This window comes from Neophocaena asiaeorientalis, unplaced genomic scaffold (genome assembly GCF_003031525.2).
Source record: "Neophocaena asiaeorientalis asiaeorientalis breed wild unplaced genomic scaffold, Neophocaena_asiaeorientalis_V1.1 scaffold150, whole genome shotgun sequence".
In the NCBI taxonomy this organism is placed as follows: Eukaryota; Metazoa; Chordata; class Mammalia; order Artiodactyla; family Phocoenidae; genus Neophocaena; species Neophocaena asiaeorientalis.
In genome coordinates this window covers 13,539,308-13,550,335 of record NW_020176571.1, presented here as the reverse complement: position 1 = coordinate 13,550,335, position 11,028 = coordinate 13,539,308, and the positions used below count along the sequence as shown (strand labels likewise).

The 11,028-nt window shown below is 37.5% G+C and overlaps 1 pseudogene; it reads right to left on the bottom strand.

Annotated features, from left to right (window-relative positions):
• Positions 1–2,738: 2,738 nt before the first annotated feature.
• LOC112391719 (telomere zinc finger-associated protein-like) overlaps positions 2,739–11,028 on the bottom strand; it is a 20,069-nt pseudogene continuing 11,779 nt past the window's right edge.

The following is an 11,028-nucleotide window of genomic DNA, read 5'->3' as shown; positions in this document are numbered from 1 at the left end:
CTAAAATAATTTTTAAAATGAAGAATAAATAGAAAGTCTAGAACAGACTTTAAAATATGCATTTTAGGCAACGAAGAGTTGCATTGGCATTACAGAAAATCAGTTAAGTGACACTGATGTAAAACAAGAGGAGATTTTTAAGAATCCAAATAAGGACAAAGGAATGAATATATTAAAACATATCATAATACAATATAAATAAATATTATAGGCCTGAAGATTAGAATCTAACTTAAAATAATTATAATAAACTCAGAAATCTATAGTAGAAACAACAGTCCCTGCCTTCGTAATGCAAGGAGATAGGTAAAATTGTAAGTCTCAAATAGGATTCAGCGTGTTTCAGGAAAAAAAAAAAAAAATTACATGGTCTGGTCTCCCAGAAAGAAAAAGCAGGTAAATGGAAAAATTTAATACGGCTTAAGTTTCTTTGAAGCTACATAAATTAGTTAAGAAAAGTGAAACGTCTAAAGAGTTTTGAGGGGAACTTTTGAAAAATTCTAGTTATAAAGACAAAAATTCTGGTTGAAATATGAAGACAAAGAATTTCAAATATGCAAGTGCTCTGAAAAATATACTCAATTAGTATTACTGAAAGATTATCAAAGTTTCAATTCCAATAAACAGAGAATAATTAAAATTAAGAGTTTAAGAACTAGAAGGCTATAGTATAAAAAATTGTGATAAGACTGATTATATGCGTAGAATGATATATGTGATGTTATTTATCATCAGTGACCCTATACTGACAAGTCTTGACATCTAGGCTATGGTTAATCCGAAAAACAGACTAGTTCAGGTACACTTTGTTAAAACAGAGAAAATTTTAAACAATAACATTGTCTAAAAGTGTGGTTAAAATAATTGTGGTATATGTGAACTGTATAATCACTGAGTACATGCTAGGTACATAGCACAGTGCTAGATGGTTTAAATATATTTTATATAAATATATAAAGGTGCCCTGCAAAGAAGATATTGTTATCTCATTTTGCCTAACTTAGTTATATCATTTTCACACCTCAACACAGACAAAAAGATTAATCTAGTCAAAGGCTAGCTATTGGCTGAGCTGGGATTCGGAAAGGAATGTAGCTGGGTCTCTATACTGTTTTCTCTACTGCACCACACTCCCTCAATACCACTGAAAAACAGACACACATTTAAAATCATATCTACAAATGTTTTTTAATTTGGGGGGTGATGCCTATGTTTTGATAGTAAATATGAAAGCCAGATACAAAAGTATAGGTAAGTATAATTTCATTCATGTACAAACGTATTTTTGAAAAAATGATTGCCATAGAATATGCCAAATGATTATTAGCCCTTGGATAATTTTCTATCTGTGATTCCAAATTTTCTGTAAATAAACATTGATTAATTTTGTAATCAAAGGACAACTAAAGATTACTTCATATTTACAAATATTGAAAGAGTCTGTTGGGCTGATTTGCACAGTAAAATTTTTATATGGGTCCTAAAACTCTCCTCAGTTTATTACTAATATCTATAGATTTTTATTTGTCAATCTAAATCTAATCCCAAATCTTATTAATCATATTTATTAATTTTCTATTTTAAAGATGGATTACCTCTCATTAATTTCCTACAAGACCAGGTGTTATAATTTAGAAAACAAAATATATACACTTTTGCATTTTTGATTAAGACAATTTACATACAATAAAATGCACATATTTTATGTGCACAGTTCAGTGAATTTTAACATATGTATTCACCTGTGTAACTGCTGTCAAAGCATGATGCAGAACATTTCCATCATGCTGGAAACTGCCCTTGTGCTCCTTTCCAAGCAATCTGGAAATCCGTTTGCCGTATTTTCACAAATATAAATATACCTTTATAGACAATAGAAAGTACATGCAATCTTTAGGCAATGAACAGACCCATATTACATTACTTCAAGCTCCAAGAAAGTGGAGTTCTTGCGATTCATTTTCACTACCATCTACCCCAGGTCTTACCACAGTGTCTGGCATATAATTGGAGCCCATAACATGCTTATTGAAAAAGATGTTTGAGTGCATATTATATAGCAGGCACTGCGCTATTTTTTTTAATGGTTAGTTTTATTATAATATTCTTTGGTGATAGAAATACATGCTATTAATAAGAAGAAAGTGCTTAAAATAATATAAAAGTATAAAGAACAAAAATGCTGAGAGTTCTCTTATACCATTCTCAAATGATCACTCCCAGAGTAGTCAATATTATTAGTTTGGTGTATTTCTTTCATTCTTATCTTTGCACTTACAGACATAAGACACGTATATTCTTTTAAAAAACAAATAAAACAATTAATGTTTATCGATAATCTCTTATAGGTCAGGCTTTGTTCTAAGCTTTGGAGATACAGCAGCAAACAAAATATATTAAATGCCGTACCTTCATAAAGCCTATAGTTTAATGGGAAGAGACAATGATAAAGAAAGTATGTAAATGATACAGGATGTTAAATAATGTTGAGTGCACAAGGACTGCAGAGGAAAACTAGGCAGCCAAGAAGGACACACATGTCTCAGGAGTGGGCGAAAGCAGGGTGGCTATTTTAAATGGGAGTTAGGTATGGACTTCTTGAGAAGATCTTTTGAGCAAAACATGAAGGTGGTCGGGAGTAAAGCATTCAAAAAAAAAAAAGCAGTTTTTTTTTTAGAGTCCAAAGCCCTGTGGCTTATTGGGGGCCAGGGCCAAGTGGGCTGTGGTGGGCAGGGGAGCTACGTGTCACCTTTCTCAGAGATGGCAGCCGTGAGGATGAATGAGGGATGCAGGACCCCCGGCTCTCCTCTGCACACAGACGCTGACCAGGCCGCCCTGGGCCAGGGACTTCACCATCTCAGCTGAGCCCAACCACCATTGTTTGGTTTTCAATGACCAGGGTCCACCTTGTGCTTTGGTGGATTGCCGTTCTGCACAGGTCATAGGTGGGCCTACTGGGTGAACTTGGAGCCACGCTCGGTGCAGCTGAACTTCCTCACTCCCTTGTGCTGTCTGACGTGCCCACACAGTTGGGACATCACTTTAAAGGTCTTCCCACAGATCCGGCAGAAGTGGGACCCTCCTGGTGGCACCCTCCTGGTGGCGGCCAGTCATGTAATAGGGCAGAGTGGGCACGCAGCCATTAGCGAGTAACCATCATTGCTCAACAATCAGCATGAGGGTCAGATGTCCTGCTCAGGCAACAGTGGTCTTGGTGCATTGAATGTGGCTGGAGGTGGATTCTGGCTTTCTCCCCAGGGCCTTCCAGGCCCTCTGGCCTCCAGGCCGGCAGGTGAGCTTGGGGGCCAGAGACAGGCTAAGGGCAGTGTCCCGCAGAGCTCCAGAGCCCTCACCAGGGCCTCCTGCTGGCCTTGAAGTAGCAGCGAACCTCTCCCCCATCCCTATCTCTGCGAACTAAGGGCGGCAGCCGTCTCCATGGGCCGCAGTCCACGGAGGCCTCAGCAACTGGAGTATATGGATGCTGCCATTAAGGTAACAGCTTCAGCCAGCTTCAGCCTCTCTGTTCAAGCTGCAAAACTTGGTCCAGCTTAGATCAGTTGTCTACCCCTAGGAGCTGGCCAGAGGTCAGGGTTAAGTTGCAAGGACCTGGCACATCATTACTTCAGGTCCGCCTCTGTGTTGGGGCTATTCTCAAAGAAGGGCAATTGCTGTGAGCTGGGAATTCACCTGATGGGTATTTGCTACAACCTGTATTCCTATTGATCCTATACAAATGATTCTCTCCAGTTTAAATGAAAAGCCTGAGGGCCGGCTGGGTCTTGGCACCTGGCTCCCTCGGTAATGACAGCTGGGGAGGGTCTGGGCACCTGGCTCTGAGGCGCTGTCAGCTGAGATCTGCCTCTTCAGCCTGGGCACTGGTGGGAGGAGCCAGACTGGGTGCTGGATGAGTGCTCCCCGGCAGGGCGGCCAGCCTGCACAGGCCACTCCCCTCCCACTTAACCAGGACCTGGACCTCAGAGGGTGAAAGTTGAGCCTTGCCCTTTCTTTTCAGAACAGAGAGTAACATTTGTTTTGGTGGAGGTTTACAGGAACATCATGACCTGACGGTGACCTGACCTCAAGAACAAAGGCTCTGACACCAAGAAGTGTGCACCAACTAGCCACGCCCCTCCCTCACCTTTCCTATAAAAGGGCTTTGCTGAAAGCTTTTGGGGAGTTCGGGGTTTTTAAGGCATGAGCCACCCTTCTCCTGCATAACCCTGCAATAAACATTTCTATGTTCCAAACTCCGAAGTTCTGGTGGTGTTTGGCCTCACTGTGCATCAGGCACAGGGCCTCGCATTTGGTAACAGTCTGGTGCTTCTCAGCAGGGGCCTTTCTGGGTGCTGAACTCACAGCTGCAGGCCTCTTACTGGTGTGGTGAGGTTGTGCTTCTCCAGGCCAGCCTGGGTGCAGAAGGTGCAGCCACAGGGGTGGCACTGGAAGGGCTTCTGGCTCGCGTGCCTGCTCAGGTGCAGGTTGAGACCTGCCTTCTGGGTAAAGGCGTGGCTGCAGAACTTGCAGACACATGCCCTCTAATTCCTGTGTTTGGCCTTGGTGTGCATCTACAGGCCATTCTTGCTGCACACAGCAGAACTCCTTGCATGCAAACAGCTCCCCGCAGTGCTTAAAAGCCTGGTGCAGCTGCAGTTCCCTTTGGGACAAAAAGAACTTGGCCCGGGTGGGGCAGGTATGGAGCTTGGGAGCTCCATGCAGCTTGGTCCCTTTGCTCTGCATGAATTTCTTCTTCATGGGCTGCTGCGAGCAGGCACAACACTTGAAGGGCATCTCCCCCGTGTGGGATGCCAAGTGTACTGGCAGCTCCATCCTCCAGCAGAAGGTCTCCAGGCACTTCCCACACATGAAGACTTGTTAGGATTGGTTCAGACAACTTTGGGCTTCATGCTTCAAGATATTCTCCTTTGGAAGATAACACATTCCAAATTTGGGGCGCTAGAAAGTTTTCTCCCCAGTGTGTTTCCTGTTGTGCACTTTTTGATATTTGCTGAGGAACTTTTTGGAAGAAAAAAGAGGGTAAGAGTCTTTCTTTCACCTGCTGTTTAAGTGCCTTGAAGTCAAAATATTCAATATGCCAAAGTGGCATATTTTGGGGTGTTCTATTCTGATTTTCTTCAAACGGATATAGCTATCTTCTAAGATTATAGGGTTCTGTGCTTATTTTTGTGGTACAGAATGGAGTGGGGAAACAGTACTTAGAATGAAGTATTTCAAGCCTATCCAGAAAAAAAAAAAAAATCCTCTATGTACATGAGAACTGACCAGAAAGTCAGGTTAGGACAACAGTCAGGGAGGAGACAATGTATAATGTATGTTATAGAATACTTGGCCCCAAAGAAATTCACAAAGTGTATAGGGGATCTGGTTAGAATTAAACAGATAACTTTGTCTAATATATTGTTTCTAGCTCAGAATCTTGTATGTTTACTGTTGTCTGACAAATATCTCACTATGCAAATTCCTAATCCTTTACCTAATTTTAGGATAAAAGGTGTGTGTGCATACATCTGGAATTATGAAGACAGATCGAGTGAATGCACTTTGTAAAAGCAGGCTCCATCTGACTCACATATGGATGAGAAGCCATCTTAGCAGTATGCGCTGGTGGATATGTCTCTGGAATTTTTAATCCTCTTATTTTATTATCATGCTGGTTTATGTTTTAAATGTATTAAAATGGCTTGTGTTTTTATTTCTAAACATCTAATGTAAAAGTCATAACTCACACTGCTCCTCTAAAACACAATTAGAAAAGCATTTCTGGGATTATCATTCAATTTATTACATTCAGTGATATTTTGTCACTTGTACCATAGGACGCTAATAGGCCTCATGAACTGTATCTAGAATACAAGTTGTACTGCTAGCATATTCCAACCTCTAAGTGCCTTTCATGTCAGCATGAGAGATACAATCAGGCATTTGAAAGCTCCGGCCTATTTATAAAGATACCATCAAAACCTGCCTGATGCAGCTGACTTATGAATCAATTATCTGAACTACACCAAGTGATATATCTATTCTGAAATTTAGAGTCATATATTTGAAGTTAAACTACAAACAGATAAACTATTCAACAGCCTATCATGATTCTTATCTCTATGTCTATATCTGTCAAATGCTGGGAGAATAAAAGGCAAAATCTCACTGATTTTACTGGGAAGAGTTTTAAAAAATAAATCACACAGATACAAGTTCTCTCTCTCTCTTTCTCTCTTGCTCTATCTCCCTCTCTCTCTCTAACACACACACACACACACACACACACACACACACACACACACCCCTAGCTATTAAATTACTTATGACCCGAGGGAAAATTTAAATAAAATCAAGAGCATGCAAGGGATGACTCTCGTTGTAAAAGGGGAAAAATAACAATAAATAATATTAATTCTCTTAAATTTTATGTCTTAAATGAAATGGCTGAGTATTTCAGTAAATAGAAATGCCACCATTAGGACAAAAGGTACAAAGCCACTGGGTGCAGAGAGACAACAGTTATGTTTCATCCCAGATGTTGTTGAAAATAAGCCAAACCTAAGACAGATGCGTGTAATTTTGTTTTGTTTTTAGGCGATACCTCACAAGATGTATTCTATTTCAGGATCTACTCTTCATTTCTAAATATTAATGATCTCAGTTTTACTGCTTTGCCTGGTAGAGTTCAGATTTCAGGAACGTTTTATTCATGCTGACCAAAGTCATGAGAGACACGTGCACTAAGATGACAAAGTATTAATGTAAAATGAGGAAATGTAGTAACTTTCAACTACACAATGAGTTATCTTCTCAATAGGAAAACATGTATAAGAGATCAAATTAATATCAGAAGTCTGCTTTTCTCCGAAGAATTAAAATAAAAGAAGCTCAACATTTTACTGCTTCCTTGAAAAAGTGACTTCTGAGGTGAGTTAAAAAAAAAAAAAAGAGGCAGTTAGGCAAAAAATGCTGGAAAACGCCTTTGGAGTATAATACAATACAAGCCAAAGTTTCTGAAGTTGTGTTCCCTCGTCAGAATCTCTTGGCGTTGGGTGGGGTGGGGACGGCCTAAGGAGGTGCAGGAGGTAAAGTTAATTTAAAATGCAAAGTTCTGAGCCCCACCCTGGGTTTACTAAATGAAAATCTGTGGGTATATGATAAGAATCAGTCTGAATATACTTTTTAGTAATTCTTGGCACACTCAAGCTTTTAAACCTTTTTGTCAAAGAAGAATGCAAGGAAAAATCTGGCATGATAAGCAGGAGACAGATCAGGAATGGGTTAGGCATGGTGATTAGGGGTTTGGGATTTACGCTGAAACTAACGGGCACCCATGGGGCAAGGGAGTAATGTGCACACATTTGTGCTTTAAAAATATGATTCTACCTGCAACATAAAGAAAGGCAACGTGAAGGAAAGAACGGAATCAGGGAAACCAGAGTTGGGAGGTGGTTGCCATGATCTAACCATGAGGCGGTAGTGACTTGCACCAATAACAATTAACAATAGTAAAAGTCAAAGCTAACATTTGCTGAACAATTATGCACCAGGAAAAGCGCTTTACAAGAATTTCTCACCTATATTTTAAAAGTACCCTATGAGGTACATGGGAACTATTATTATCCTTATACAAACAAAACAGAAAACCTGAACTCAGGGTAATTAAGTACTTTATATAATTAGTAAATGGTAAGACAAGGGTTCTGATCCACATCTCTCTGACTCAGCTGCCATATTCTTAACAGCTATGTTATTCTGTCTAACAAATGAAGCAGCAGAATAGGGAGCTACGTAGAAGGTAGAGTTGATAGGACTGATGGCTGCTTATAGGACAAGAGATAGAGAGGATGGAGATGATGCCTGGGATTTGAGGTGGGTTATGATGCTTCACACTGGCACAAATGAATATAATAGGAGTGGGTTAGAGAGGAAAGAGAATACATCCATTTTTACATATTGGGTTTACGGTGTCTCTGGAACATCCATGTAGCATGTCCAGTAGGAGATGAGTATAACATTTTTGAGTTCAGGATATAAGTGTGTGTGTTACAGTTTGAAGAGTCAGATGTGCATAGAAGAAATTCAAAGTCATAAATGGACATTAATGTCTGGAGACTTGAATATAGGGAGAAGAAAAGCAGGCCTAGTACAGAAACCTTGAGAGGAATAACAGGCAGAGGAGGAAATAACTAAGACTATTAACACATAATTTATTTTTCAAAAGAGGTCACTCAAGAGTGAAAGAGACACTAGTAATAATTGCAGTAATAAGAGGTGATGGGCATAAATGGGTTCTGACTCAGACCAGCCAGGATATACGACCGCCCTTCTCTAAGGAGGCTGAGAGATGAGAATTTTAAAAGGCAGGAAGAAAACCGGCTGAGAGTGTTAACCTGGAACCTGGAGGGTCTATAATATTATTGTGATACTTATATGACATAAACATATTTACTTTCATGAAGCCTACAATTTTAATCATGGTTCCAGTCCTCACAATGAGTACAAACAGGTAGGAAAAGTCACTTAAAGATCACTTGTCTAGTCTGGCTTTCCCAAGTATCTTCTGCATCCAAATTTGTATTCCATATAAGGATAAAATTTCTAAATGGGTTTGAATGGTCATTTCAGTGGAAATTTCATCTTTTATTCTTCAGTATTTTTAAGTTGCTATGAAAACTTACCATAACTTATAGTGCTTCTTGAAAGACTCTGTAATATCTTCATTTTTAGAGAAACACTGAGAAATCATAACGAAGATTAGGCAGCCCCCTTTATCTCATGCTGCCCAGAAATGATCTCTTAAGTATACATCTCTGGGAAGACGTCTGTATATGATGAATCTAATCTGTGGTTATTTATTTTTGTGAACATTTTTTTTCGGAGAGTGGCATTTTTATGATAATAATTTCAAATTGTGGCTTAAGCCTTATTTCAGTTTGGTAACCTGATATGAACTTGCCAATATTATTTTCTTAAAATTAATGATGAGAATATTCTCAGGATCAATTATGTCTCTTATTAGAAGAGTAATCTCAGTGCCTAATAATGCCACTCAATTTCCTATTCTTCCATAAACATTTCCAGCATACTCTAGCCAGATATGCTCCTTTTTCTTTTTTCATTCCCTATAGTATTAGTGGTTAATTCTTTCCTTCATACCACTTGGGCTATTTTATAACTATCTCTTAACACATGAAATATTTCTAGTTCATTATGCTGTTTCTAAGTGGATATATTCAGGTTTTTATACATGTATGTATGGAAAAAATTAATCTTTGATAGATGTATTTTTGTCCATTAATAATACTATGAAGCCATAACGGTGTAGGACATTTACATGTATGGTCTAAGAATATAATAAGTATGCAAAAATCATTTATTGAAGGGAATGAAATTTCAGAATTATTCAAGTAGGGAATTATATTTTGTATAAAGTAGATGCAGAAAATTTAAGTTGGCACTGATAACCTAGTCCCTGTGATAGAAAATGCCCGTCTTGTAGAACGGCTTGATATTAAAATGCTCCACTCTATTCTCTGCATTTATTAATGTTTTGGGGGGGATTTTCAAAATGCACTGGATCATTTTGGATAATTGAGTATCCCTTAGTAAAGGGATAGATAAATTGACCATTATTTACAGAAGCATTGAAGTTGCCATGTAAATATACTTTAGTTATTGAAGCATCTCACAATGTAACTGTAAAACACTCTTCTAATTTAAGGTTTATTATATATATCCTTAGAAATAATGAAAAATATAACAAAAGACACTATAATAGATCTGCCTTTGTACAGGATCTGATCAGAAAGTATTCTTTCTCACACATTATATGTATTAAAAACAAAATATAAAAGTCAAGAGCTGCAAAAAAAAATTCAGTTAATGATGAGTGGGGATGTCATAAAAATTTAAATATTTTATTTGTGGTAAGAAACAAATAAAACCAGTGAACTTCCAGAGATTATTTCTTTAATTTTTAGGTGATAAATATCATGTCTTCAATACTTAATGTTGTCTCATAAATCAAAAGAAAATAAAAACAGCAGCAATGCCATATAAAATGAGTAAGGGTCACAAAGAAGAAAATACAAATAGCCAACGAATAGATCAAAAATCATTCAATTTCCTCTTAACCAGAGAAATTAAAATACGAAACTGAAAATACTGTTTGGCATATCATATTGACAAATGTTAAGATGAAGATAATGTTCAATGCCAAAACAAGTACAGTGAGGTTGGCATTTCCATACCCTGCTGGTAGTGTACACATTGATTCAACTTCACATAGTCTATTTGTCATTATGTATCAAGAGCCTATGTACTAAAAATCTGATTTTCTTCATCTTTGTGTGTGACAATGCATAGATTTAGTGTTTTATTAAAAAAAATATCAAATTAAAATCACAAAATAACATTTTAAATAACTCTATTATTCACTTTTTTCTGACATAACTGTTACTTTATTACTAAATTTAGAGAGGTGTAGGACAAGAAAATATATGTATGTTCCTTTTTTTTTTCATTTTGGCCAGTTCCACAAAAGTTATACACCCTATGATTTTATATAAATTTTCAAATTTAGAATAGTCAAAACCATACCAAAATTAGTAGGTTGCTTTGAATTTCTATAATTTTTTTAAAAAGTTTAAATTATTTCAGTTACATTTTTATGTGAAAAGGAGAAATAAATTCTGATTTCCTTGTACCATTATGCATAGTTATATTCCATTTGATTACAAAAAGTAAATGTATGCAAATTGTTTTTGAAGTTTAAATGATATGTTTTGGAGTGGTTACATACAATAATTAAGATATAGTTAATACCCTAAAGAAAGTTCCTTCCTCCCTCCCTCCCTCCTTTCCTTCCTTCTTTCTATTTTAACACCCATTGTTTTCCAAACCCAATATTGACTTGGGTCAGAATTATTAGCTCCACTTTAATCATTGTTTCTAATTTTTTTCTTTTAATCGATCATATTTACTTCAAAGCCTAGTCCAAGTTGACTTTTGGTAAGAGTTCTTACC